The sequence below is a fragment of the Capra hircus genome, chromosome 8 (assembly GCF_001704415.2).
Source record: "Capra hircus breed San Clemente chromosome 8, ASM170441v1, whole genome shotgun sequence".
Lineage (NCBI taxonomy): Eukaryota > Metazoa > Chordata > Mammalia > Artiodactyla > Bovidae > Capra > Capra hircus.
The window spans coordinates 11,525,904-11,553,358 of NC_030815.1; the positions used below are offsets into that span (position 1 = coordinate 11,525,904).

The 27,455-nt window shown below is 41.1% G+C and overlaps 1 long non-coding RNA gene across 1 annotated transcript in view; it reads left to right on the forward strand.

Annotated features, from left to right (window-relative positions):
• LOC108636608 overlaps nt 1-17,046 on the forward strand; it is a 35,552-nt gene extending 18,506 nt beyond the window's left edge. The window contains exon 3 of the long non-coding RNA XR_001918498.1: nt 16,859-17,046. This is a non-coding gene — a long non-coding RNA (uncharacterized LOC108636608). The remainder of the gene's footprint in view (nt 1-16,858) is intronic.

Genomic DNA, 27,455 nt, shown 5'->3' on the forward strand with positions numbered 1-27,455 from the left:
AAATAACAGCAATCTACACACATTTTATCCCTCTTGCTTTTATTTTTTTGCCCAACCATGTATTATGGAGATCACTCCATAGTGGTAATAGTGCCTTTTCCCATTCATTTTTATGACTTTATAATATCCTGTTATGTGTATGTACCATTGGTAAACATTTTTGTCTCCAGTCTTTGCTAAGAGAAATAGTCTTTCAAAGAAAGACCGTATATTTTTTGCATAGAGTACTAGCAGTGGTGTTGATGGGTCAATGGGTAAATCCAGGTTACTTTTGCTAAATATTGCCAAATTCTTTTCTGTATCAGTTAGGTTTTGCCATGAATTGAATGTTTGCATCCCCCCCCACCAAGATTTGTACGTTGAAATTCTGATGCCCTAATGTGACAGTATTTGAAAGTGGGGCCCTTGGGAAACGATTAGATCATGAGGATGAGGCCCTCATGAATGGGGTTAGAAGAGGCTAGAGAACTAGCCAGGTCTCTTGTTGCCATGTGAGGCTACAATATTAGCAGCTGTAACTTCTTCTGCAACCTAGAAGAGGACTCCTGCTAGAACCTGACTGTGCCGGTACCTTCTCTTTAGCGTCTACAACCATGAGCAATATTAACACATATTTGTTGTTTCAGTCACCCAGATTATGGTCATTTGTAATAGCAGCCCAAACTGACTAAGACAAAGTCACATTTGGAAATAGAAACCACACTGTTGTGGTCCAAGCAGACATGGGGCACAATGAGCAAATGAGTGGAGAATAGTTTATTAGAGAGTGAGACGCTAATAGTCAATTTTTATAGCCTCAAGACAAAGAAGATTCCTATTGGAATGGTGGCATTAGGTGATTGGTTAGGATGCTATAAGGTGTGTAATTGGATAAGTATTTTACCTAATATGGGGTCAGGGAACTGGCTGGTTTAAATCCAGAGGCTCATGGCAACAGTTGCTATGGAGCTTCATCAGTTCCTCAGATTTTTGTACTGTGACCTTGGTATAAAGCTCTATACACACCAGCTATTTGAACCAAAAGAATTTCATATAATATAAAGACTTCCTAGGTGGCAATAATGGTAAAGAATTCACCTGCTAATGCAGGAGACATAAGAGATGCAGGTTCAGTCTTTGATTTGGGAAGATCCCCTGGAGGATGGCACGGCAATCCACTCCAGTATTCTTGCCTGAAAAATTCCATGGACAGAGAAGCCTGGTAGGCTATAGCCCATGGGGTTGCAAAGAGTTGGACATGACTGAAGTGACTTAGCAAAGGCTTGTTCAATAGGTGTGTATTAGTCACTCAGTCATGTCCAACTCTTTGCTGACCCCATGGACTGTAGCCCAACCAGGCTCCTCTGTCCATGGGATTCTCCAGGAAAGCATACTGAAGTGGGTTGCCATTTCCTTCTCCAGGGATCTTCCCAACCCAGGGCTTGAACCTGGGTCTCCCACATTGCAGGCAGTCTCTTCATCAACTGAGCCACCAAGGAAGCCTCGCTCCATAAATGTTATTGATTCTTGTTGAGTTGCTCAGTCATGTCTGACTCTTTTTGCGACCCCACGGACTGTAACGCTCCAGGCTCCTCTGTCCATGGGATTTCCCAGGCAAGAATACTGGAATAATTTGCCATTTTCTTCTCCAGGGGATCTTCCTTACCCAGGAATTGAACCTGCTTCTCCTGCATTGCAGGTGGATTCTTTACTGCTAAGCCACTAGGGAAGCACTATAATCTTATTAATCAGTTCAGTTCAGTTCAGTTCAGTCACTCAGTCATGTCCAACTCTTTGTGACCCCATGAATCACAGCACACCAGGCCTCCCTGTCCATTACCAACTCCTGGAGTTCACTCAAACTCACGTCCATTCAGTCAGTGATGACATCCAGCCATCTCATCCTCTGTCGTCCCCTCTTCCTCCTGCCCCCAATCCCTCCCAGCAGCAGAGTCTTTTCCAATGAGTCAACTCTTCACATGAGGTGGCCAAAATACTGGAGTTTCAGCTTCAGCATCATTCCTTCCAAAGAACACCCAGGGTTGATCTCCTTCAGAATGGACTGGTTGGATCTCCTTGCAGTCCAAGGGACTCTCAAGAGTCTTCTCCAACACCACAGTTCAAAAAGCATCAATTCTTCGGTGCTCAGCTTTCTTCACAGTCCAAGTCTCACATCCATACATGACCACTGGGAAAACCATAGCCTTGACTAGACGCACCTTAGTTGGCAAAGTAATGTCTCTGCTTTTGAATATGCTGTCTAGGTTGGTCATAACTTTCCTCCCAAGGAGGAAGTGTCTTTTAATTTCATGGCTGCAATCACCATCTGCAGTGATTTTGAAGCCCCCCAAAATAAAGTCTGACACTGTTTCCACTGTTTCCCCATCGGTTTCCCATGAAGTGATGGGACCAGATGCCATGATCTTAGTCTTCTGGATGTTGAGCTTTAAGCCAACTTTTTCACTCTCCTCTTTCACTTTCATCAAGAGGCCTTTTAGTTCCTCTTTACTTTCTGCCATAAGAGTGATGTCATCTGCATATCTGAGGTTATTGATATTTCTCCCAGTAATCTTGATTGCAGCTTATGCTTCTTCCAGCCGAGTGTTTCTCATGATGTACTCTGCATAGAAGTTAAATAAGCAGGGTGACAATATACAGCCTTGACGTACTCCTTTTCCTATTTGGAACCAGTCTGTTGTTCCATGTCCAGTTCTGACTGTTGCTGCCTGACCTGCATATATCAAGAGGCAGGTTAGGTGGTCTGGTATTCCCACCTCTCTCAGAATTTTCCACAGTTTATTGTGATCCACACAGTCAAAGGCTTTGGCATAGTTATTAATAGTTGAATGTAAAAAGACAAAAAAGCAGCAATTGTAGGCAGCTGCTCCCAGCCTTTGGCTGAGGTCACTTAGAGGAGAAGTCCTTTGGAGCTGCACCTCAGACCTCTGAGAAGATGATACTGTTGGACTGGTGGGTGGTTCTGAGTTTGAAACAGGGAGCCTTGTGGGCCCAGGACCCCGACTTGAAGGAGGAGAGGGCCAGTTGATTTTGATGTCTCTATGGGGAGACAGAGGTTTGCAAGTTCAGGGAAAACTGAATTTGCTGCTCTGTGAAGGTTTCTCTGGTGACTTCCCTGGTGGCTCAGAGGGAAAGAATATGTCTGCAATGTGGGAGACCTGGGTTCGATCCCTGGGACAGGAAGATCCCCTGGAGAGGGGAATGGCTACCCATTCCAGTACTCTTGCCTGCAGAATTCCATGGACAGAGGAGCCTGAAGAACTGCAGTCCTTGGACACAACTGAGCGACCAACAATTTCACTTTCACTTTGTGTGAATGTACTGCCACTGCAGAGTGAAAGCTCTGCAGAGCTGATTCCTGGGAACTGCAAACAGACAGGGTGCTCTCCAGAAACAGACAGGATGCCCCCCAGGAAACAAACAGGACTCACCCCAGGAAACAGACAGGATGCCCCCAGGAAACAGGATGCACCCCAGGAAACAGACAGGATGCCTCCCAGGAAACAGACAGGATGCCCCCAGGAAACAGAATGCACCCCAGGAAACAGACAAGAGGCACCCCAGGAAACACACAGGACGCCCCCCAGGAAACAGACAGGATGCCCCCAGGAAACAGGATGCACCTGAGGAAACAGGATGCCCCTAGGAAACAGACAGGATGCCCCTAGGAAACAGACAGGATACCCCCAGGAAACAGGACGCACCCCAGGAAACAGGCAAGAGGCACCCCAGGAAACAGACAGGACACCCCCCAGGAAACAGGACACCCCCAGGAAACAGGACGCCCCCCAGGAAACAGACAGGACACCCCCCAGGAAACAGGACACCCCCCAGGAAACAGGACGCCCCCCAGGAAACAGACAGGACACCCCCCAGGAAACAGGATGCCCCCCAGGAAACAGACAGGATGCACCCCAGGAAACAGACAGGACGCAACCCAGGAAACAGACAAGAGGCACCCCAGGAAACAGGGCACCCCCCAGGAAACAGACAGGATGCACTTCAGGAAACAGACAAGGGACACCCCAGGAAACAGACAAGAGGCACCCCAGGAAACAGACAGGACACCCCCCAGCAAACAGACAGGATGCCCCCCAGGAAACAGACAGGATGCCCCCCAGGAAACAGACAGGACCTTAGCAACAGAATATTTTGTCAGACTTGCAGATTTTTGCCATCAGATGATTTTTTTAAACAACAAGCTATTATCTACCTTATAAATTGTAAAGTATAGCAAAACATGGAAGATATAATAGTTCTTACTGCTTTTATGCTTATTACCTATAATGACTTTAACAATGCTTGTAAAACAATACACAACTATACAGAAATGCAGCTGACACAGACTAATGGACAGTTCTGTGACCAAGGATAAAATGACTGCTCAAGATAGCTTGAACCATCAGCTGGCAAAAGTGAACAATAGAATCTTTTGTATTTTTTTTCCTTGGAAATTTACAGTTTATCCTGCTCAGATTTATGCCTCGAACAGCTTTTGCTATAAAACAAAAATCTTTCTTTAAAAAGAGTTTTTACTCCTTGCTTCATTTTAAGATTGGGCTTCCCTGGTACCTCACCTGGTAAAGAATCCGCTCGCAATGCAGGAGACTTGGGTTCAATCCCTGGGTTGGGAAAATCCCCTGGAGAAGGGAATAGCTACCCACTTCAGTACTCTTGCTTGGAGAATTCCATGGACAGAAGAGCCGGGTGGGCTACAGTCCATGGGGTTGCAAAGAGTAGGACATGACTCTTTGATTAACACAAAGAGGATTGATTAACACAAAGAGGATTGATTAACACACTTACTTTAAGATCACCTACATAAAAGGGAACATCTAGAAAACACCCTTGTCGGTTGTTTTCATTGATACATATTTTGACATTACATATAGAAAGCCAATTAGTCATCTGTAATTTCTATACCTTTACTGATAAAATAATTGTTTCCTTACCTCTCTAGCTAGGTATCCCAGTCTTTTAAGTATATTGAGGATCAAAACATGCTTCCTGCTGGGGAAAATCACTCAGAGATACATTCTCTTACATTCTAGACACATTCTCCATTAAGTTTTGAAACCTTTGATTGAAATCTGCAAAGGTTAAGTCATCATGTAAATAGCAGTGCTATTAACAATCACAAAATTAATGAGAATAATAATGAGTTCAAGTGTGTAAAATGCCAGAGTTAGCATAAACATTGTAATGCCTCTGTGTATGACATTTTTGTTTTGCTATAGGGAAAAGTTCTGTGAGCTCGTTGCCTAAGTGGAACTGATACATTATTACTACAAATAAGCTTCTCATTATCTATCACTTTTTGCAGCTTTTGGAGAAAGCAAAATGATGTATTCATGAAGGAGACACTTATGGCTGTGCAGTAAAATAAAAAAAAGCTGGCTTTAAACAGAGGTGAAATTTAAAACACTTCTGTATATCACTTTCATTGTCACTGTGAAACTAAGACACATTCACTGCAAAAAACTTAAAAAATATATCCGTGTGCTCATTCATGTGTATGCGCACACACACCCACATACACACATACATACACACACTCCATTAAAAACTGCCCACAATTCTTCTACCCATGAATGACATGAATGACTTATCACTGGTGGTATGTTTAGTTCTATAGGTCTCTGTCTTATCTCAGTAAGTGAGGAACACACAATATGTATTTTATTTGTTGTGTTTTTGTCAAAACATATCATAAACTTTTTTCAATCCATTGAAAGTTAATTGAAACCATGATTTTTATTCTGCTGCATAATATTGCATCACACAAATAGGTTGTATTTTACTTAACCTTTGACCATTCCACATTTTTAACTATGTAAAAATTTCCTTATTTTTCATTATAAAGATGAACATTTTTATGCATAAAATTTTGACCACATTTCTCATTATTTCCTTTGCACAAATTCCTAGAAGAAGAATTGCTGGATCAAAGGATTTGTACTTTCTGAAAACTTTTAAACTGTGTTTCCAAATTATCCTTCAGAAACTTTATATTAGTTTAAATCTTCACCTTCTGAGGCAGAGTAACTCTCTTTTGGGATCCTTCATAATGCTGGATATTAATTTCTAAAAAAATTGATGGGATAAATTGGTAGTTTGTCCTTGTTAAAAATTTCAATTTCTTGGATATTAATTTATAAATAAAATTATAAGACCAACATATTCCTGATTTAGCTTTGATCAAAATGATAGTTGAAATCAGAGACCATGCATTTCAGCATCAGAAATCTTGAGAGGAAAAATAATTGCTGACATGATGGTTTGAAGATGTAAAGTATCAAGATAGTCATTTTATGCTATTAAGGAGATGAGGGCAAAATGATAAAAGTGTGATGTTTTTCAAGTGTAATATTAGCCAGAATTATACTGTTTTGATTACTATAGCTTTGTAATATAATTTGAAAGAACAAAATGTGATACCTCGAACATTGTTCTTCCTCAAGATTGCTTTGACATTTGGAATCTTCTGTGTTTCCATATGAATTTTAAGATAGCTTTTTCTGTTTCTGTGAAAAATGCCATTGGAATTTTCATGGGGATTGCATTGAATCTCTGGGTTGCTTTTAGTAGTATGTCATTTTAACAATGTTACTTCTTCCAGTTCATAAACATGGGAAATCTTTCCATTTATTTGTGTCTTCTTCTGTTTCTTTCATCAATGTCTTACAGTTTTATTGGCTAAGAGAGTAGATCTTAAGCATTTTCACCACACACACACAAAGGGCAACTATATGAGCTATTGTATGTGATCATTAGCTTGATTGTGGTAATAATTTCTCAATATATACATATATCAAATTGTGTAACTTAAAATATAGAATTTGTATTTGTCAATTGTACCTTAATACAGCTGGAAAAAATGGTTTAGCCTTTTGGAAAAAAGTATAAATATTAATTAGGTTGGGGAATAAAGTTCTGGTCAAAATTTGCATATATGTATATATATATTAGTGTAGGAAATATTCTTGCCTGGAAAATCCCATGGATAGAGGAGCCTGATGGGCTACAGTCCATGGGGTTGCAAAGAGTTGGATACAACTGAGTGATTGAGCATATATATATATACATACATATATATATATATGTCATCATGAATTTGGATCTGGCTAGTTTTTCAGCAACATGTTCTTTAGTAACACACTGATCTTTAACCTTGAGATTTTTAAAAAAATTGTTTTAATTTTGTATTGGGATATAGCCAGTTAATAAACAATGTTGTGATAGTTTCAAGTGAACAGCAAAGGGACTCAGCCATACATACACATGTATCCACTCTCCCCCAAACTTCCCTCCCAACTAGGCTGCCAGGACTATTATAATTCTTGGCTGTGTTGGGTCTTTGCTTTTGTGCTTGGGCTTCTTCTGGTTGTGGTGAGCAGGGGCTGCTCTTTGTTGCGATGTGCAGGTTTCTCATTGTGGTGGCTTCTCTTGTTGCAGAGCATGGGCTCCAGGCATGCAGATTTCAGCAGCTGCAGTATATGGGCTCAATAATTGTGGCTCACAGGCTCTAGACTGCAGGCTCAGTAGTTGTGGCCCATGGGCTCAGTTGCCCTGTGGCATGTGCGATCTTCCCGGACCAGGGATTGTACTTGTGTCTCTTGCATTGGCAGGCAGATTCTGGACCACTAGGGAAGTGCCCATCTTTGAGATTAGTTTAGAAAACTATTTTGGAGTGGAGAATTTTATTTATTTAACACAGGTTATAGACATTTATATTTGAATTTTGTAATATTTCATTAACAGTTTATGAATTTATTGACCTTGTGATAATTAAACAAGCCATACAAAAATTCTCTTGGAAATACATGGATTATATGATAGAAATATATGGTATTTTAAACAAACATTTAAAAGCAAAATACAATTAAAAGTTACAGAAAATAAGTAGTATTGATCAGGATGTGGAGAAATTGGAACCTTTATTCACTGCTCGTGGAAATATAAAATAGTGCAGCCATTTTGAAAACAGTGGAAGTTTTTCAAAATGTTATATATACTTATCATATGAACCAACAGTTCTGCTTGGGTATAGGTATATACCCAAGAGACGTGAAAACATATGTCCTTATAAACATGTATACATAAATGTTTATGGAAACATAATTTATGAAACAACTCAAATGTCCATCAATTAAAGGATTCATAATCAAAAAGTGGTATATCCCATTTAATGGAATATTTTTGTTGTTTAGTTTGTTGCTAAGTTGCGTCCGACTCTTATGTGACCCCAGGGACTATAGCCTGCCAGGCTCTGTCCATGGGATTCTTCAGGCAAGAATACTGAGTGGGTTCCCTTGCCCTCCTCGTTGAGGGGATCTTCCCAACCCAGGGATTGAACCCATGTCTCTTAAATCTCCTGCATTGGCAGGTGAGTTCTTTACCACTAGCATCACCTGGAAAGCCCCACTAAATGAAGAGAGTCAGTCATAAAAGAACACATACTGTATGATTCCATTTGCATGAAATGTCCAGAGCAGGCAAATCCTCAACATAATATTAGCCAATCAAGTTTATCAGCATATAAATAGGATAGCATACCATGAAAAAGAGATTTATCTTAAAAAAGCAGGAGTAGTTCAACATTTGAAAATTAACCAGTGTAATTCACTATATTAACAGATTAAGAAAAGCTACAACCATCTTAACAGATGGAGAAAAGATTCAGCATTCACTCATAATAAAAACTTTGGCAAACTAGGAACAGAGGGGAACTTCCTCAACCTGATAAAGGGCAGCTACAGTAAACTTATAGCTAATGTCATGCTTAATGGCAAAAGACTGACTGCTTTCCCTGTAAGATCAGAGACAAGGCAAGAATGTCCACTGGCACCACTTCTATTCAATTTTTTTCCAGATTCAAGTCAGTGAAATAAGCCAGGAAAACGATAGAGTTTATAAAACCTGGAAAGAAAGAACTGTATTCTATTTGTGAAAAGTGAAGGTGAAGTCGCTCAGTCGTGTCCGACTCTTTGTGACCTCATGTATTGTAGTTTACCAGGCTCCTCCATCCATGGGATTTTCCAGGCAAGATTACTGGGGTGGGTTGCCATTTTCTTCTCCATTCTATTTGTAGGTGACATGAATAACTATGAGGAAAATCCCAAAGAATTTACAAAAAGATTATTAGAACTAAAAAGTTGGTGTAGCAGGGTTTTAGGATACAAGGTCAATATATAAAATTCAATTGTATTTTATGTATTAACAACAAATGGTAGGAAATTAAAATTAAAGATCAGTACTATTTGCAAAAGTACAAAAATTATAATAGGTATAAATCTCAAAAAAATACATGTGGAATCTGTGTGCTGTAAACTAAGAAACACTGATGAATAAAATCAAAGAAGAACTAAATAGAGAGTCATACAGTGTTCTTGAATATGAAGCTTCAATATTATTAGGATATTAAATCTTTCCAATTTGAACTATAGATTCAATGTAACATTAATCAAATCCAACAGGATTCTTTTGGTAGAAGTTGATAAGCTGATTTTAAAATTTCCAATGATGGAAAGGCAAATGAAATCGAGTATCTGTAACAGTTTTGAAAAAGAAGACTCAATCTGAAACATTCATTGTATGTGATTTCAAGATTTATTTTAAAACTGTTTCAGTTAAGATAGTATAGTATTGGCGAAATAATAGATACATCAATCAATGCAAGAGAATAGAAAGCCTGGAAATATACATACATATATATATGTATTATTAAAAGATAGTTGATTTTCAACAAAGATGCAAATGCAATTCAATGGAAAGAGGGCAGGAAAAATTATATATTCATATGTAGGAAAATTATTTTCAATCCATACCTCAGATTACAGTCAAGAATTACTCAAAATAGATCATATCTTTAAATTAAAATCTAAAACTATAAAAGTTCTGGAGAACAACATAGGAGAAAATACTTATGTGTGTTATTAGTAACCTTCCAAAAAAAAGAAAAGGATAGATTTCCTAGATATGACACTAACCACACAAATCATAGAAGAAAAATATTGAGATCCCCCCACCAGACACATACCTTTTTATTTCCTTGAAATATGAAAGTATATTTTATGATTTATTGATTGTTATTTGTCAGAGAAACTAACAGGAACTTGAACACTTTATTTTTAAGAGCCATTTTAGGTCCACAGAAAAATTGAATGGAAAGTACAGCGTTCTCAGGTACTCCTCGTATTCACTCTTTCACTAAGTGACTTGCATTTAAGATTATTCCATGTCTTTTCATGGTTTGATAGCTTAATTCTTTTTAATGCTGGATAGTATTCTGTTATCTGGTATACCACAGTTCATTTAATCATTCATCTAATGAAGGACAACTTGGTTATTTCTAAATTTTGGCAATTATGACTAAAGCTGCTTGGGGGGCTTGCCTTCCCTGGTAGTTCAGTGGTAAAGAATCTGCCTGCTGAAGCAAGGGACACAGGTTTGATCCTTGGTCCAGAAAGATCGCACATGCCATGGGATAAATAAGCCCACGAGATACAATTACTGAGCCAGTGATCTAGAACCCATGATGCTGCAACTACTGAGTAAACCTTGCTTGCCACAACTAGAGAAAGCCCATGGGCAACAAATGAAGGCCCAGCACAGCCATAAGCAAATAAATAAATCTTAAAAATAAAATGCTGCTTTAAACATCCACATGCAGGTTTTTATGTGGACATTAGTTTTCAGTTCATTTGGGTAAATATCAAGAAGTGCAATTGCTGAATTGTGTGATAACAGTATGATTAGCTTTGTAAGAAATTGCCAGTTGGCTTCCAAAGTGGCTGTACCATTTTGCATTCCTGCCTACACTGAATGAGTTCCTGTTGCACCACATCCTCTCCAGCATTTGATGTCAGTGTTCTGAATTTAAGTCATTTTAATTTAGGCATGAAGTGGTATCTCCTTGTTGTGTAAATTTGCAGTTCCCTGGTGACATATGATGTTGAGCATCTTTTCATGTGTTTACTTGCCATGGGTATATCTTTGGTGAGGTATCTGTTTAGGTCTTTTGTCCATTTAAAATCAGATTGTCCATTTTCATATTGTTGAGTTTTAAATGTTCTTTGTATACTTTGGATTACAGTCCTTTGTCAGATGTGTGTTTTGCAAATATTTTCTCCTAGTTGGTGTCTTGTCTTCTCATTCTCTTGATGTTATCTTTTACCGAGCAAAATTTTTTAACATTAGTGAGTTCTTTTATCTATGGGTCAGGCCTTTGGTGGTGTATCTAAACAGTCCTTTTCATACCTAAGGTCATCTAGATTTTCTCCTACATTATCTTTTTATTTTATAGTTTTGATTTTACATTTAGGTCTGTGATCCATGTTGAGTTAATTTTTGTGGAGGGTGGGAAGTGGTGTTTCAATTTTTTGTCTGTTTGCATGCAGATATCCAGCTGTTTCAGCACCATTTGTTAAAAAGACTGTCTTTGCTCCACTGTGCTGGCTTTGCTCCTTTGTCAGAGATCAAATGTTGCTGTATTTATGCAGCTCTATTTCTGGGCTCTGTATTCAGTTCCATTGATCTTTTTGACAATTCTTTTACTGATATTAGAGTCTTGATTACTGTAGCTTCATAGTAAGTCTTGAAGTCAGGTAGTTAGTCCTTTAATATTGAATTGGCTATTTTGAGTCTTTTACCTTTCTATATAAACTTTAAAATCTGTTTGTGGGTATCCATAAAATAACTTGTGCATACCTGGGCTAAGTCCCTTTTTGTTGTGGTGTACCACATTCTTTTTATACATTGTCGGGTTTGATTTGCTATTATTTTGTCAAGGATTTTTTCATCTATGTTCATGAGAGTTATTGATCTATAGTTTTCTTGAATGTTTTTGTCTGGTTTGATTTAGGGTGATGCTGGCTTCGTAGAATGACTTGGGAAGTATTTCCTCTGCTTTTATAATTTCTTTCTTAAATGTTTAGCAGAATTAACCAGTGAACCCATCTGAACTTAATGCTTTTTTTTTTTTAGAAGTTTACTAATCATTGATTTACTTTTGTTCATAGCTAAAGTCCTCTTCAGATTTTCTACTTCTTTTTGTGTGAATTTTGGCAGATTGTGTCATTCAAGGACTTGGTTGATATCATCTAGGTTATCAGATTTGTGGGCACAGAGGTTGATGGTTTCCCTTTGTTATCTCTTCTATGTCCATGAGATCCATAGTGATGGCCTTCTTCCATTTCTGATATTAGTAATTTGTGTCTTCTCTCTTTTTGCTTAGTTACCCTGGCTAGCGGCTTATCAATTTTATTGATTTTTAAAAAACCTAACTCTGTGTTTTGTTTATTTTCTCTATTGATTTCCTATTTTCAAGTTCACTGATTTCTGTTCTAATTCTTCTTGTTTTCTCTTCTGTTCCCACTTGTGTCTTCCTGTCTGAAACTTCATAGTTTTCATTAAGGCTCTTATTTCTTGCTGTTTATGAACCTCTCTGATTTTAGGTCCTCTTAAGTTGTTTCTTCAGGTCAGAGATTCAATTTGTGAAAGATTAAGAGGACTTGTGGGAAAAACTTCTCTTCTTCCTACAACAACTACTCCTATTACTATAATCTCCCACTTATTGAATATTTAGTATGCATTTAAAGGTATTTAAAGGAATTTTAAAGGTATTTAAAGGAATGATGCTGAAGCTGAAACTCCAGTACTTTGGCCACCTCATGCGAAGAGTTGACTCAGTGGAAAAGACTGATGCTGGGAGGGATTGGGGGCAGGAGGAGAAGGGGACGACAGAGGATGAGATGGCTGGATGGCATCACAGACTCGATGGACGTGAGTTTGAGTGAACTCTGGGAGTTGGTGATGGACAGGGAGGCCTGACGTGCTGCGTTTCATGGGGTCGCAAAGAGTCGGACACGACTGAGTGACTGAACTGACTGACTGACTGACTGAGGTTATTTAATCTTCAAAATAGTCCTACAGAGGAGTAATTAGTATTATTTTACATGAGGAAAGAAGATTCCAGAGGTAAAACAACTTGCTCAAGTCTGCATACTTCGTATAAGTGAAAGAATTGGGTTGTAAATTCACTGCAGATATATAGTCATAGAGATACTACAACATCACAGGCATTTTTAAAAACATCTTACACTTGAAAAAGTTTTAAGGGTAGTATATTTTGTTTATGAGACAGTGGTGTTGCTTTGTCAAATGGAGGGAATGACTTATTCAAAGGTAGATATTTGTTGATGGGTGAGGAACGGGGAGAGTTCTGTCTCAATTTTTAGTATTAGTCTATGATATAAAACTGACTGGCCCTTTTGGATGCCCATGTTTTGTCACTTATAAACTATAACAAGTGAGAATTGAAATGTTATGTCCCATATTTCACTTGGCCTTTAAACTATGATTTTTTTAAAACAAATGATCATATCCTATATTGGTTTAGATGAAGTCTATGCATGATACTTCTTTATTCCTTTATATTTTATTTTGGAAAATCTGGCTTGACTTCCTTTAGGAGGTGAGATTGTGATCCAGGAAAGCTCTCAGCCCAGCGATAGTGCCATGAACTCAATGTCAAGTTTAATAGCTCTTAAAAGCAGAGAGCTTAAAGCTAGGGAGATATACTTAATTATTGACAGTGGAAGCTTTTTTGAGGTTCTTAGTGGCAGAGAAGTTTCCATAGGATAGCAAGGGAGCACTTCATTCCCAGATAGTATTTGCAGTATTAAATCGTGCCAATAGATGGAGAAGTTGTTCCATACAAATCAGAATGCTTGATTTTTCCGAAAAGACTAAAGAAATTCAGGTTTCTGGCAAGTGGAAAATGGATTTCCGCAATAAAAATGTGAAACAGGAAAAGTGGATTACTTATAAATTTTAATAAGAAATAACTTTTAACGGGGACAGGAATTTCACTAATTTCAATTATATCTACATGAAACCCTTAGTACCTCCACTGTTTTTACAATTTAACTGTGGTACTTTTAGATCTGTACATATGCATGTGGGTATGTGTGTGTTTATTTTATACAAAATGCGCTTGTACATAAAGGATTTTTAACAACGTACAAAATTTTATAGGATAAAGAAGATAAAACATAACAATTTTAAAGTGGAGCAGGAAAGAATGAAATGAACCTAGAGAGATAGCATGTCTTGACTTGGTTCACAAATCTGACCGGGAGCTTCCTAGCAGCTAATGCTAGTTGGAAGACAGGATCAATTGCATAATCCAGTGTCTATGTCATAAGAACATGACAAGTGCTAGGAGAGCTATAATAATTCTGAGGTATAATGAATATTCTGGAGCTCCCCAGGTAGCTCAGTGGTAAAGAATCTGCCTGCCAATGCAGAAAACACAGGAGATAGGGTCGGGAAGATCCCTGGAGGAGGAAATGGCAACCCACTCCAGTATTCTTGCCTGGAGAATTCCATGGACAGAGGAGCCTGGTGGGCTCCATGGGGTTACAGAGTCTGACATACTTAGGGACTAAGCACACCCACACACATAATGATGCTAAGATCAGAAATTATGTTACTTGGGGATTCAGGAGAAGGATGCTATGTCACATAATACATACTATTCTTACCTTAAGCACATTAATACTTAAAAAATAATTTTATTTATTTTTTATCTTTGGCTGTGCTGGCTCTGTGTTGCTGCGTGGGACTTTTCTCTAGTTGTGCTGAGCAGGGGCTACTCTCTAGACTTCTCATTGTGGTGACTTCTCATGTTGCAGGGCACAAGCTCAATAGATCTGGCACATGGGCTTAGTTGTTCTGAGGCATGTGGGATCTTCCTGGACCAGGGATTGAACCCATGTCTTCTGCATCAGCAGGTGAATCCTTCACCACTGAGCCACCAGGGAAGCCCACATTAGTACTTTTAACATGACTGCAAGTCATCTAGTGTCATGTGGTGGTCAGTGCTATTCAGCTGAAGGAGTTGGAGATGCAAGAGGGAGGGTTAACACCAGATGCTCCCATACCTGTTGTGTAGATTTCTGGATATAATTTCTAATCCACCAATCCTCCATAAATATTATTTCTCTAACTGAGGGGTTTGCTAAGGATGGAGGGTTGCTGTGAAGACGAGATCACGTGTTATGTGAAGAACACTTAGCTCTGAGTCTGAAGAGAGTCCTCACTGAAACCCATCTACAACCAGCCTGAGCCATGCACCAGTCTCGGCCAAAGGACACACAGTACTAGCCATGGCTGACTCGTGTGGTTATTTGGGTGGTCTGTTAAGCATAGTAGTGTAGTTTTCAAAAGTGGTTTGAACTGGAATAGCTTTGACTTCCCTTTCTAGAAGGAATCCCTCCAGCCTCATGTTCGCACATACATCCTAGTTTCAGACCTCTTGTAGGCTCCTGGGTCCTATTCATGTTTCTAGACTCTCTGCACATCTTCTCTAGCTTGCTCTTTCTCTTACGCTGTCTGTGATGTCCCAAAGACATTGCTGCTTCAGATCCTGAAACCCAAGCCAGACTTCTGCTGTCCCAACCACTTAAAAATACCGCTGTCCGATGAGGTTTCCCTCTCTTTCCAGGAAGGAAGGTTAGACCACAGATTTAAGGTTTTATGGCTTTATTCTTGGTCAACTTCCTACAATCTGTGAGTCTGTGACATATTTATAAACTTTTCAGAGCAGCTTCTGGGGCTGGAAGCTGATTTGAGAAAGGTCTTTCAGCTCCATCCAGTCACTGCTTGCTTTATTCACACGCAGACCCTGTACCTTCAAATATGGAATCATTACAACCTCAGGCTGGACATGACCAGCGGTCATTTATCCCCTCTATCCAATCATCCACATGTCCCCCTACATCTAATCTTACTCAGTTCTCCACTGTATTGCTTGCATATCCTATTACATAGAATGTTGCAAAATAATTTTGCATTCTATAGCCAGGTGATATGCTAAAGGTATATTTTTGCTTATATTTCTTCACGCTGTTTGGGAGAATGTGCCCTGAATTCTGTTTTGTTTCCATTAACCTTTTTCTGAGAAATTACTGACCCTGAGTATTGGAATCTGCAAATGGATTCTTTTAACAACTATCCTGTCAGGATGCAACCTCCGTGTGTTATGTGGCTTTTAGTCTGCAAATGCTTCCTCTTAATGCATCGATTACCTTAAGAAGTATTTATTTGAATGACTTTCCCTGCATTAGGATTTCAGGAATATATCCATCTCTGCTGTTTTAGGAAAGCTCCAGTCAGAAGGATTTACAGTTCACTTACTTTTATAGCTGGCAGCAGCTATTTAAAACCTTGCTTCTCACTCTTACCTGTCTGAGATCGTCCCAAGTCAGTGATTCTTTGGATTTCTCTGTAGACTTCGCCTTAATCCTGTGCACTCAGTCTTAAGTAAGATATTTGTGTCTTGACATATTTTTGCATATTTCCATCATCCTTGAGAAAATCATGCAAACTCTTTCCCAGCTCCATGCCAAACAGAGGTGCACCACTATCATTTAGCCTTGAGTGAGGCTGTGTTGACGGAAAGATCAAAGGATTTTGATTTAATGTATCCACATGGGAGTCTCTCTATTCTTCAGGGCAGCACTGATATCTGTGAAACAGCTCCCCAGTGTCACTGTTGGAGGACAGGTCAGGATTGGAACCAAAAGTTTCACAGGTGGCTCAGTGGTAAAGAACCCGCCTGCCAAAGTAGGAGATGTGAGTTCAATCCCTGAATCGGGAAGATCCCCTGGAGGAGGGCATGACAACCCACTCTGTATTCTTGCCTGGAAAATCCCCATGGACAGAGGAGCCTGGTGGGCTATAGTCTATCGGGTCGCAAAGAGTCAGACATGACTGAGCGACTAATGACAATAGGATTGGATATATTTCTAGAAAACAAATCCACAGCACTCAATCTTGGATCTTTTATTATTTTCAGGTGACGTTGCCAACAACTTGGGACCCTATAGCAGCAAGCAGCAAGTGGGGACCAGGCCCACGGTGGCTGGCCAGTCCTTTGGGGAGATGTTCAGTGGTCAGGCCTTGGCAGATAAGTAGGGATTTGTCCTCATGATAATGATATTGTTAATTTTCTTCTCTATTTCCTATTATAATAATAAAAAAAAAACCAAGCACACACAAAAAGACCTGTTGTAAACAGCACTTGATTCCTCTCAGTAAGTATACTTCGAAAGCCTTAGAATCTTGGATATATATTTTCACATGTATGTGTATGTGTGAGAGTGTGTGTGCGTGTGTGTATGTGTGTGTGCATGTGAAAACTAGGGGGCACTCAGGGCACAGAGAAGAGACAGGAGGCACAGAGGACACTGTAGTGGTAAAAAAAAATGTAACCAAACTGAAAAACAAGTGCTCCCAACAGTCTTGCTGGAGAGCCAGCCGAGAAGTAAAATGAATTGCATTTCAGACTCCCCCGCCGCCACAGCCCACCCCTAGCTCTCCCACCTCACCCTAAACTACCCGCATTGTTCTGATTCCTCAGCCTGAGTTATTGGTGATGAGTGAAATTAGACAGCCTGGTTTCTAGGTAGCAGGTTGCATTGCAGTGAAATGTCTCTGGAACACCCCAGCCTTTGTCAGATAGCTAAGCAGAGCTGCCTCCAGATGGTATGTGGAGGGTACACTGTAACCTTCTTGTGCTCATTACCTATATCTGCACTCATGAGGTGTAACTGCCGGGGAGCCAGATGTGCACTGAGAGGCTTGAGGAAAGACCCTTTAGCACAAACAACATCATGCTGGTTTTGGTCCTGTGAGGAGGTGGCGGGAGCTGGAGATCACGGAGGAAGAGTGCAGATGAGTGGCAAGTCGGGAATGTGTGCCTGTGTGTGGCAGCAGCTAGCGGGTTCTTCAGATGGGATCACTTCCCACCATCTCTTTATTACACGGAGCAGGGACTTGTCAGCTTCAGTGCCATTAACTCCTTTACGTGCCAGGAGCAGCCTTGAATGAGCATGCCAGTTCAGGCGCAAAAGAAAGGGAACTTCTCTACCAGAACACAAAGCCGAGCGCTCACACGTTGATGGAGATGGGAATGGGCTCAGGGAGAGGTGCAGTGAACAAAGGGAACAGGAGAAGAAAAGGGAACAAGTATTGTCATGCAGGGACACAGCAGTAATGGAAATGGTGTGAAAGAGAAGAGAAATGGAAGACAAAGAATTTGAAGCAAGAAGTGAAAAGCAAGAGAGAATGAGATTCAGCTCCTTGTCTAATGAGGCTGTATAAACAAGAGAAAAGATGGTGAATGTAATGTCTGGTCCCAGCAAGACTGAAGCAGAGGCCATGAGCTGTGACTTCGAAATGCTACAGAGGGAACACTGCACGGAAAATGGTGCTCTGTATCTCCAATATTAGTGCAACTGAGTCCTGGTCCAACACTAGGGGAAAGTGGGACAGGAGGTCTGTGCCCAGGCAGAGGTGGCTCTGGAAGATCTGCCTGGTGCCTTGTTCTCTCAGAGCTGGTCCAGCTAGTTGTAGAGTGATGAGGAGGTACATGAAGCTGTCTTCTCGCTCTTGATGAGGGTGGTGTAAGGGGAGGAGGAGGAGCAGACAAGAGACATCACAGCTTATCTCGCCATTTCTGTTTCCTCATTTAGAAAAGGGTAAAATGTGAGAGTGTCTAACTCAGAGTCCTTGTGAAGAGTAAGAGAATGCTAAATTAATTAATAAGGAGGTCATTAGATTGACCTGCACCTATGGGAGCAAACCAAAATCTAAGCCTGTAAATGCCTCAACATTACTAAAGCTAACGGCAGCCAATCAAAACAGCCAGCTAGGCTTTAAGCTATAGCCAATCAACAGTTTTCTTACTTTGCTGCTGCACTTTCTCTGTGTAAGTCTCTCCCCTAACTCTTGTCAGTGGAGTGCTCCTAGCCACCTTCACATTGGCGCTGCTAGACTTAAATAGATTTTTGCTTAACTCTGAAAGTGTTTGCTATTGCCTCAGTTTCCCTTTTAACAGGAGATAATATAGCCAGGTTCCTGGCTCAGAAAATGTTACCTATTTTTAGTGCTCATATATGTGATCTTCTGAAAAAATGTACAAAAACATTTATATAGCAGTTTCAAAAGTAAACGTAATAGTTATAGTATTCAAAACAACAAACATACACACATGCAGAAGCATGGAAGGGAGGAATTGCATTAAAATCTTAACTGTGCTTACTTTCACAGAGTGGATTATTGCCGATTCATCTTTCTGCCACGCTTGTCTTTATTCCTACAGTGAACATGAATTACTTTTGTAATAAGAAACACATTTTTCTTTACAGAGCTGCTAGAATCAATCCCAACAAGATCTGCTATCTGTCCTTTTTCTCATACCTCCTCAAATATGGATTCAAGAAGCTCCAACATCAGCCCTTGTTCTCACCGCTCCCCACCCCCGCCATATGGATTCATTTAAATTGGGGGCTGTATGGCCACCCCTCCTGGTTCCTCCTGGACAGAGGGAGAAGCGTATTTGCATTTTTGGTAAGAACTGGGAGAAGCTACTCTGTGCTGTGTTGCTCACCTGTGCTTTTAGAAAGGCACTTGGAATTTACAACAGAAGACCTAATTTGCTCACAACTGTGTTGGATAAAGGAGCCAGATTTGCAGGCAATCTTGTATCAGGCATGACTTCCCAGGATCTGCAATAGGAAGGCCAATTATTTGGAGGGCTGTCTCTTTGCCCATGCTTTATTAATCTGTGGGCATTGCCATAAAAAATTGGCTTTTCGCTGAGAAAGCCTTCTCAGGGAGGCTCAGTGGAGCAGCTGCTCTAGGCTGGAAATTGCCACTTTCCAACCGGGTGTGCATGTGAACCACCTGGGGAGAGCTGGGCGCACCCAGAAGGAAGCATTTGTCAGTGGAGTGATGCTTGCCCTGGGCTCTGTTTGGAAATGTAAGATGTCCCGTTGTGTTTCCATTGCCTTGCTGCTAAAATCCTAGCATCGTATGATGTAGTAGAACCTGGTGATGCTAGGTGGTGCTAATGGCTTTGAGGAGCAGGGAGGAGGGTGGTGATGTGGCATCCAATTAGGTTGCCACAATCCAACTGGAGACTAACTGGGGAAGCCAAGAAAGAGTTAAAGTTAGACAGCTGTGCTGTGAATTGCTCTCTACCTCAACTTAAGCACTGCTTCATATTTTGATCTGCTTTGGCACGTTTTGATTTTGGGCAGGGATTCAGTCTTGTCCATGGTGCCAGAGGCTGTGTTTGTAATAGAGGCATCACATGCAGTGAAAGGCTTGTAGAAAAAGCAATCTGTACAGATACGGATCAAATGGGAGCATTTCCATTGAACAGTGCAGCACGGCTTGCTTTTTGCATCCCACTGGTAACATGACTGCTCACAGTCACATTCAGCAGTGTCCAAGTTTGTTTGACACTCAGTGATGCTGATGGGTGGACCTGGCCTCCCCTGGTAGCCTGGTTCTTAGGTGGAGAGGCTGGGTGGGGAGGCTTCCTGAGCAGCAGGTCCAGGACTGGGGCTGAACACTGGCTGTTCAGGGTTGTTCAAGCCTTGGGCATGACTCTGATCCTTTGTCAGAAACTGACAGTGCATGACAACTGAAAGCTGAAGCTCTGGGATTATTCACTCCCTTTATTCCTCATTCTTCTTTTGGCTATTGTCAGTTGTCGGGGCTCCCAGAAGGCAGAAGTGGTAGGAGAAGAAATTTAGGGCATGATTTCTTGTCTTTCTTTATTAGTGGTTCTATTGTGGCAGTGGGAAAACTCATGGTAGGAATAATGAAATGTTGGATAATTTTAGGTTTCAAATTCTCTCTGCGTCTATTTCCTCCATGACTCATTGCTAGTACAAGTGAATCTCTTTCCATGATGAGGGTGGGGTCTTTAGTTGTGAATTACATATTTGGTTGGGAAAATTTGCATTGATCTATTCCCGTGTCCAGTTAGATGGATGGGCAGGTTGACTACTCAGTGTTATTCCACTTTGATTTTTGCTAAGGCTCTTAAAATGTACTATATTGGCTGATTAGTAAATCCATACAAAAGTTCGATGCATGCCTGCTATGCAACAGACCCTGAGCAAACATACAGGGTAACCTGGCCCAGAGCAGTTCTGTCTTCATGGAATTTAATCTAATTAAAGGGACAGAAAATTAAGCAGATAATTAGGAGGCAATATAATAAGTGCTCTGATAAGTCCTTTGTGTCTCGAAACATGTAGCAGGGACATTGGAAGGAGCAAAGAAGTTGTTCTAGAGGAACTGACTTCTAGGTTGAGACCTGAAGATGAACAGACTTAAGAAAGAGATAGGGGCGTCCCTGGTGGTCCAGTGGAGAAGAATCTGCTTGCCAATGCAGGAGACATGGGTTTGATCTTTGGTCCAGGAAGATTTCACATGGCGTGGGGCAACTAAGCGTGCAAGATGCAACCAGTGAAGCTTTTGCAGCTAAAGCCTAGCCTGTGATCTGCAACAAGAGAAGCCAAGACAATGAGAAGTTCATGCACCACAGTAAAGAACAGCTCCCACTTGTCTCAACTAGAGAAAGCCCTCAAGCAGCAGCAAAGGCCCAGCATAACTGAAAATAAGTAAAATTATAAAATTATTAAAAAAAAATCACTGTGGACAGTGACTGCAGCCATGAAATTAAAAAATGCTTGCTTCTTGGAAGGCAAGCTATGACAAACCCAGACAGCGTATTAAAAAGCAGAGACATCACTTGGTTAACAAAAGTCTGTCTGGTCAAAGCTATGGTTTTTCCAGTAGCATGTATGGCTGTGAGAGTTGAACCATAAAGAAGGCTGAGTGCTAAAGAATTGGTGTTTTCAAACTGTGGTGCTGGAAAAGACTCTTAAATGTCCCTTGGACAGAAAGAGGATCAAATGAGTCAATCCTAAAGGAAATCAACCCTGAGTATTCATTGGAGGGACTGATGCTGAAGCTCCAATACTTTTGCCACCTGATGTGAAGAGCCAACTCACTGGAAAAGATCTTGATGCTGGGAAAGATTGAGGGCAGGAGGGGAAGAGGGTGACAGAGGATGAAATGATTGGATGGCATCACCAGCGCAATGGGCATGAGTTTGAGTAAACTTCAGGAGACAGTGAAGGACAGGGAAGCCTGCCATGCTGTACACCATGGGGCTGCAGAGTGAGACTGGACTAACTGACTGAACAACAACAACAAAATTAAAAAAAGAGAGAGAAAAGGGGCAGGGAGGAGCCAGTGTTGTAAGCAGAGGGACCAGTCTGGGCTTCACTTGGTAATTCCTTTCTAATAGGTGTGTACATATTAAGAAAGAAAAGTCTTAAGTGAGAAAGAATTTATCTGGTAATAATCAGATGCTTATTAACAAATCTCTTGTCAAGCAGAGCTTTATTTACCTCCCTCTTATGATCCAGACCTCCTGGAATGTTAAGTCAAGTGGGCCTTAGGGAGCATCACTATGAACAAAGCTAGTGGAGGTGATGGAATTCCAGTTGAGCTATTTCAAATCCTGAAAGATGATGCTGTGAAAGTGCTACACTCCATATGCCAGCAAATTTGCAAAACTCAGCAGTGGCCACAGGACTGGAAAAGGTCAGTTTTCATTCCAATTCCAAAGAAAGGCAATGCCAAAGAATACTCAAACTACCGCACAATTACACTCATCTCACACGCTAGTAAAGTAAAGCTCAAAATTCTCCAAGCCAGGCTTCAGCAATACGTGAACGGTGAACTTCCAGATGTTCAAGCTGGTTTTAGAAAAGGCAGAGGAACCAGAGATCAAATTGCCAACATCCGCTGGATCATGGAAAAAGCAAGAGAGTTCCAGAAAAACATCTATTTCTGCTTTATTGACTATGCCAAAGCCTTTGACTGTGTGGATCACAATAAACTTCAAGAGGTGGGAATACCAGACCACCTGACCTGCCTCTTGATAAACCTATATGCAGGTCAGGCACCAACAGTTAGAACTGGACATGGAACAACAGACTGGTTCCAAATAGGAAAAGGAGTACGTCAAGGCTGTATATTGTCACCCTGCTTATTTAACTTCTATGCAGAGTACATCATGAGAAATGCTGGGCTGGAAGAAGCACAAGCTGGAATCAAGACTGCTGGGAGAAATATCAATAACCTCAGATATGCAGATGACACCACCCTTATGGCAGAAAGTGAAGAGGAACTAAAAAGCCTCTTGATGAAAGTGAAAGAGGAGCGTGAAAAAGTTGGCTCAAAGCTCAACATTGAGAAAACTAAGATTATGGCATCTGGTCCCATCACTTCATGGGAAATAGATGGGGAAACAGTGGAAACAGTGTCAGACTTTATTTTTGGGGGCTCAAAAATCACTGCAGATGGTGACTTCAGCCATGAAATTAAAGGATGCTTACTCCTTGGAAGGAAATTTATGACCAACCTAGATAGCATATTCAAAAGCAGAGATACTACTTTGCCAACAAAGGTCCGTCTAGTCAAGGCTATGGTTTTTCCAGTGGTCATGTATGGATGTGAGACTTGGACTATGAAGAATGCTGAGCTCCGAAGCATTGATGCTCTTGAACTGTGGTGTTGGAGAAGACTCTTGAGAGTCCCTTGGACTGCAAGGAGATCCAACCAGTCCATTCTGAAGGAGATCAGCCCTGGGATTTCTTTGGAGGGAATGACGCTAAAGCTGAAACTCCAGTACTTTGGCCAACTCATGCGAAGAGTTGACTCATTGGAAAAGACTCTGATGCTGGGAGGGATTGGGGGCAGGCGGAGAAGGGGACGACAGAGGATGAGATGGCTGGATGGCATCACCGACTTGATGGATCCGAGTCTGAGTGAACTCCTGGAGTTTGTGATGGACAGGGAGGCCTGGCGTGCTGCTATTCATGGGGTCACAAAGAGTTGGACACGACTGAGTGACTGAACTGAACTGACCTATGATAATACCTTTTGGAGCTGGTGTTATGGCTACTTACGTGCATCACCAAAGGATCTCTGCCGCCTCTAGAAGGCCTTCGGTTTGCTCGTGTCACTCAGGTAGAGCTTTTGTAAGTGACCTTGTTGAATGTTGAATCAAAGAATAATCTGATAAAGAGTATCATAAAATGAAAAAAAAAGAATAAGCTGATTCAGGGCACATTGGATATCCAGTCTGTGTCCCAGAGCCAGTAGGGAAGGCAATTGATCTTAATGTGTGATCTTGGCTTTTCGGTGTTACCTGGATTATTAACCAGTGGTGTAGGCCTATCGGACCTTCTTGAAGATTCTCTTGGCCTCTCTCCTTTGATCTGATATCCTTCTTTCTGCGAGGCTCACTGCATTTAGCCTAGGATGGGCATGTTGGCCTATTTCCTCAAGTATCTCCCTTTAGCTACATTTAAGTTGTTATGTTTGCAGACTTGTGCGTACATTACTCATTCAACAGATATTTTAGTTCCACATATTTCAACACAATTAAGAGCTTCCTGTGCCCTGGGCTCTGTGGTACATGCTGACAGTAGAAGAACGGATAAGACAGGATCTCTGCCCCAAGTTACTGGTAAGTATTGTGTGCCAAGATTCAACTAAGCTGGAGATGGTGAGGGCCTGGCAGAGTGGATGGATGGGAAGTCCCAGCATGAAGATTTTAGGTAGCAGTTCTCCATGACATCAAAAGGGAACATGATCTTGGTTCTGGAGCTTTGAAGATAATTTCCATAGGAAATAGGACCTGGTCTCATCAGCTCAGTTCAGTTCAGTTGCTCAGTCTTGTCCGACTCTTTGCAAACCCATGAATTGCAGCACGCCAGGCCTCCCTGTCCATCACCAACTCCCAGAGTTCACTCAAACTCACGTCCATCGAGTCTGTGATGCCATCCAGCCATCTCATCCTCTGTCGTGCCCTTCTCCGCCTGCCCCCAACCCCTCCCAGCATCAGAGTCTTTTCCACTGAGTCAACCCTTCGCATGAGGTGGCCAAAGTACTGGAGTTTCAGCTTTAGCATCATTCCTTCCAAAGAAATCCCAGGACTGATCTCCTTTAGAATGGACTGGTTGGATCTCCTTACAGTCCAAGGGACTCTCAAGAGTCTTCTCCAACACCACAGTTCAAAAGCATCAATTCCTTGGTGCTCAGCATTCTTCACAGTCCAAGTCTCACATCCATACATGACCACTGGAAAAACCATAGCCTTGACTAGACGGACCTTTGTTGGCAAAGTAATGTCTCTGCTTTTCAATATGCTATCTAGGTTAGGATATTATAAATTTTTCTCCAACTTCTTTTTTTCTTTTCCTGGTGGGGATGAAGCTCTTTATATTCTTTTAGACAGTTCTCTTTGGGTCCTTGACTGATGTGTCTGAGGTCATTTGGAAGGTTCACACCCACCAGATTCTCTTGGTGACTTGAAAGAATTCATGTGCCTCTGTGATACTGTGATAGAAGAAGAAATATATACTTAGTCTTTGTACTCAGTTCCTGACACAGGGCTGTTAAAACTTTTGTTATTTCCTGAGATAATAGGAGCATTGTTATTATAATATTCAGCCTTAGTCCATAGTTCCTGACACAAGAGCTTCGAAGACCCTCAGAATCTCTGGGGTGATAAGGTGTCTCTTTGCATGTTAACGAGATGCCTGGTAGCTGGGGGCACCTAGGTATCTTCAGGGTGGGGGCTGGTTGCCAGAAAGAGCAGGACATGATTAGAGGGTTGGAGCTTTCACCCTTATTGCCTGACCTCTGGGAAAGACTGTAAATTGAATTAATCATTAATAGCTAATGTTTAATCATGCCTACTTACCTAATCCTCCAGAAAAACTCCCAAGACACAGAGATTAGAGAGCTTCTAGGTCAGTGAACTCATGGAGGTGCTGGGAGGGGGGCACACTAGGAGAGGCCTGGAAGCTCTGTGCTGCCCACCCTACACTTCGCCCCATGCATCTCCTTCATTTGGCTGTTTCTCAGTTGTGTTGTTTAGAGTAAGCCAGTAAGTAAACTTTTCCTGAGATCTGTGAATCACTCTAGAAAATCATCAAACCTAAGGAGGAGGTCATGGGAACCTGGTTTTATAGGTGGCCAGTCAAAAGTTTGGGAGGCCCAGGACTGGCATCTCAGTCTTGTGTGACTGAGCTCTTAACCTGTGGGGTCTGTGCTAACGCTGGGTAGTTAGTGTCAGAATTGGATTGGAGACACCCAGTTGGTTCTGGAGAGTTAGAAACTTGGTTGCTGTTGGAAAAAAACCCCGTGTGTATTAGGTTTCAGAAGTTTCATGAGTAAAAACAGTTCGTTGTTGTTTTCAGTCGCTGAGTCGTGTCCAACTCTTTTTGTGACCCCACGGACTGTAGCCCACCAGGCTCCTCTGTCCATGGGATTTCCCAGGCAAGAATACTGAAGTGGGTTGTCATTTCCTTCTCCAGGGGATCTTCCTGACCCAGGGATTGAACCTGCATCTCCTACAATTGGCATTTGGATTTGTTACCTCTGAGCCACCAGGCAAGCTCCTAAACAGTTTAGAACCTCCAGAAAGAATGATGTATTTTCCTTTCAAATAAATATATATTTTTTTACAAAAATCTCAAAAATTCATCTGGAGTCTATAACTTTGGAATTTGTGATTCTTTTGGAAACAATTTAGGCTAATTTTTATTTTAACATGTTCTTAGAAAAAGGGGCTTGGACAGAAGATAATACTGAAAAAGTACAAAAGGCAGAAGAAATAAACTGTCTTTAGTAACTCTGCTGCTGCTGCTAAGTCACTTCAGTCGTGTCCGACTCTGTGCGACCCCATAGACAGCAGCCCACCAGGCTCCACTGTTCCTGGGATTCTCCAAGCAAGAGCACTGGAGTGGATTGCCATTTCCTTCTCCAATGCATGAAAGTGAAAAGTGAAAGGGAAGTCACTCAGTCGTGTCCGACTCTTAGCGACCCCATGGACGGCAGCTCACCAGGCTCCTCCGTCCATGGGAATTTCCAGGCAAGAGTACTGGAGTGGGGTGCCATCGCCTTCTCCGTTAGTAACTCTAGAAGCACGCAAACTGGACATACTAATTAAAAATAATAATTACCTTTTCATAAAGAGAGGTCTGCTAAATAGAAGTCATGCTATTATATATATTGTTAGACCATTTTGGGCCAGCTTTTTGCTCGGGGAGACTTGAGGTACCTAGTGCTGATTTCCAAGTTACAAATCACCTATGTGTTTTATACAAAGAGACAAATGAACAATGACATAAATCTAATGGGTTGTTTATTTCTAGGAGGAGTGAAAGCCAGAAAACCATGGCAACCAATGCAGTCAGAGATGATGTGCAAAGGACTTAGACTCTTGGCAAAAATGAATTAGAAAAGAAGTGTGAAAAGTCTTGAAACACTAACAGTTCTAGGCAATTTAACTTTTCGTTTTTCATTCTGATGGAGGAGTTACATCTCAGCAGGAGTGGAAGTTACAGTGAAGTGTTATTTGTTGCTTCCTCTACTACTGTTATTTTATAATTCTAAGCTCAGTGGTAGAGGCCCAGTTAAAAGCCCATGGACATGTTTTATAGTGAAGATAGTGATAATGATAGCATATGAACAACTCATGAAGAATTCAGTATATGTCGTGTACCTTA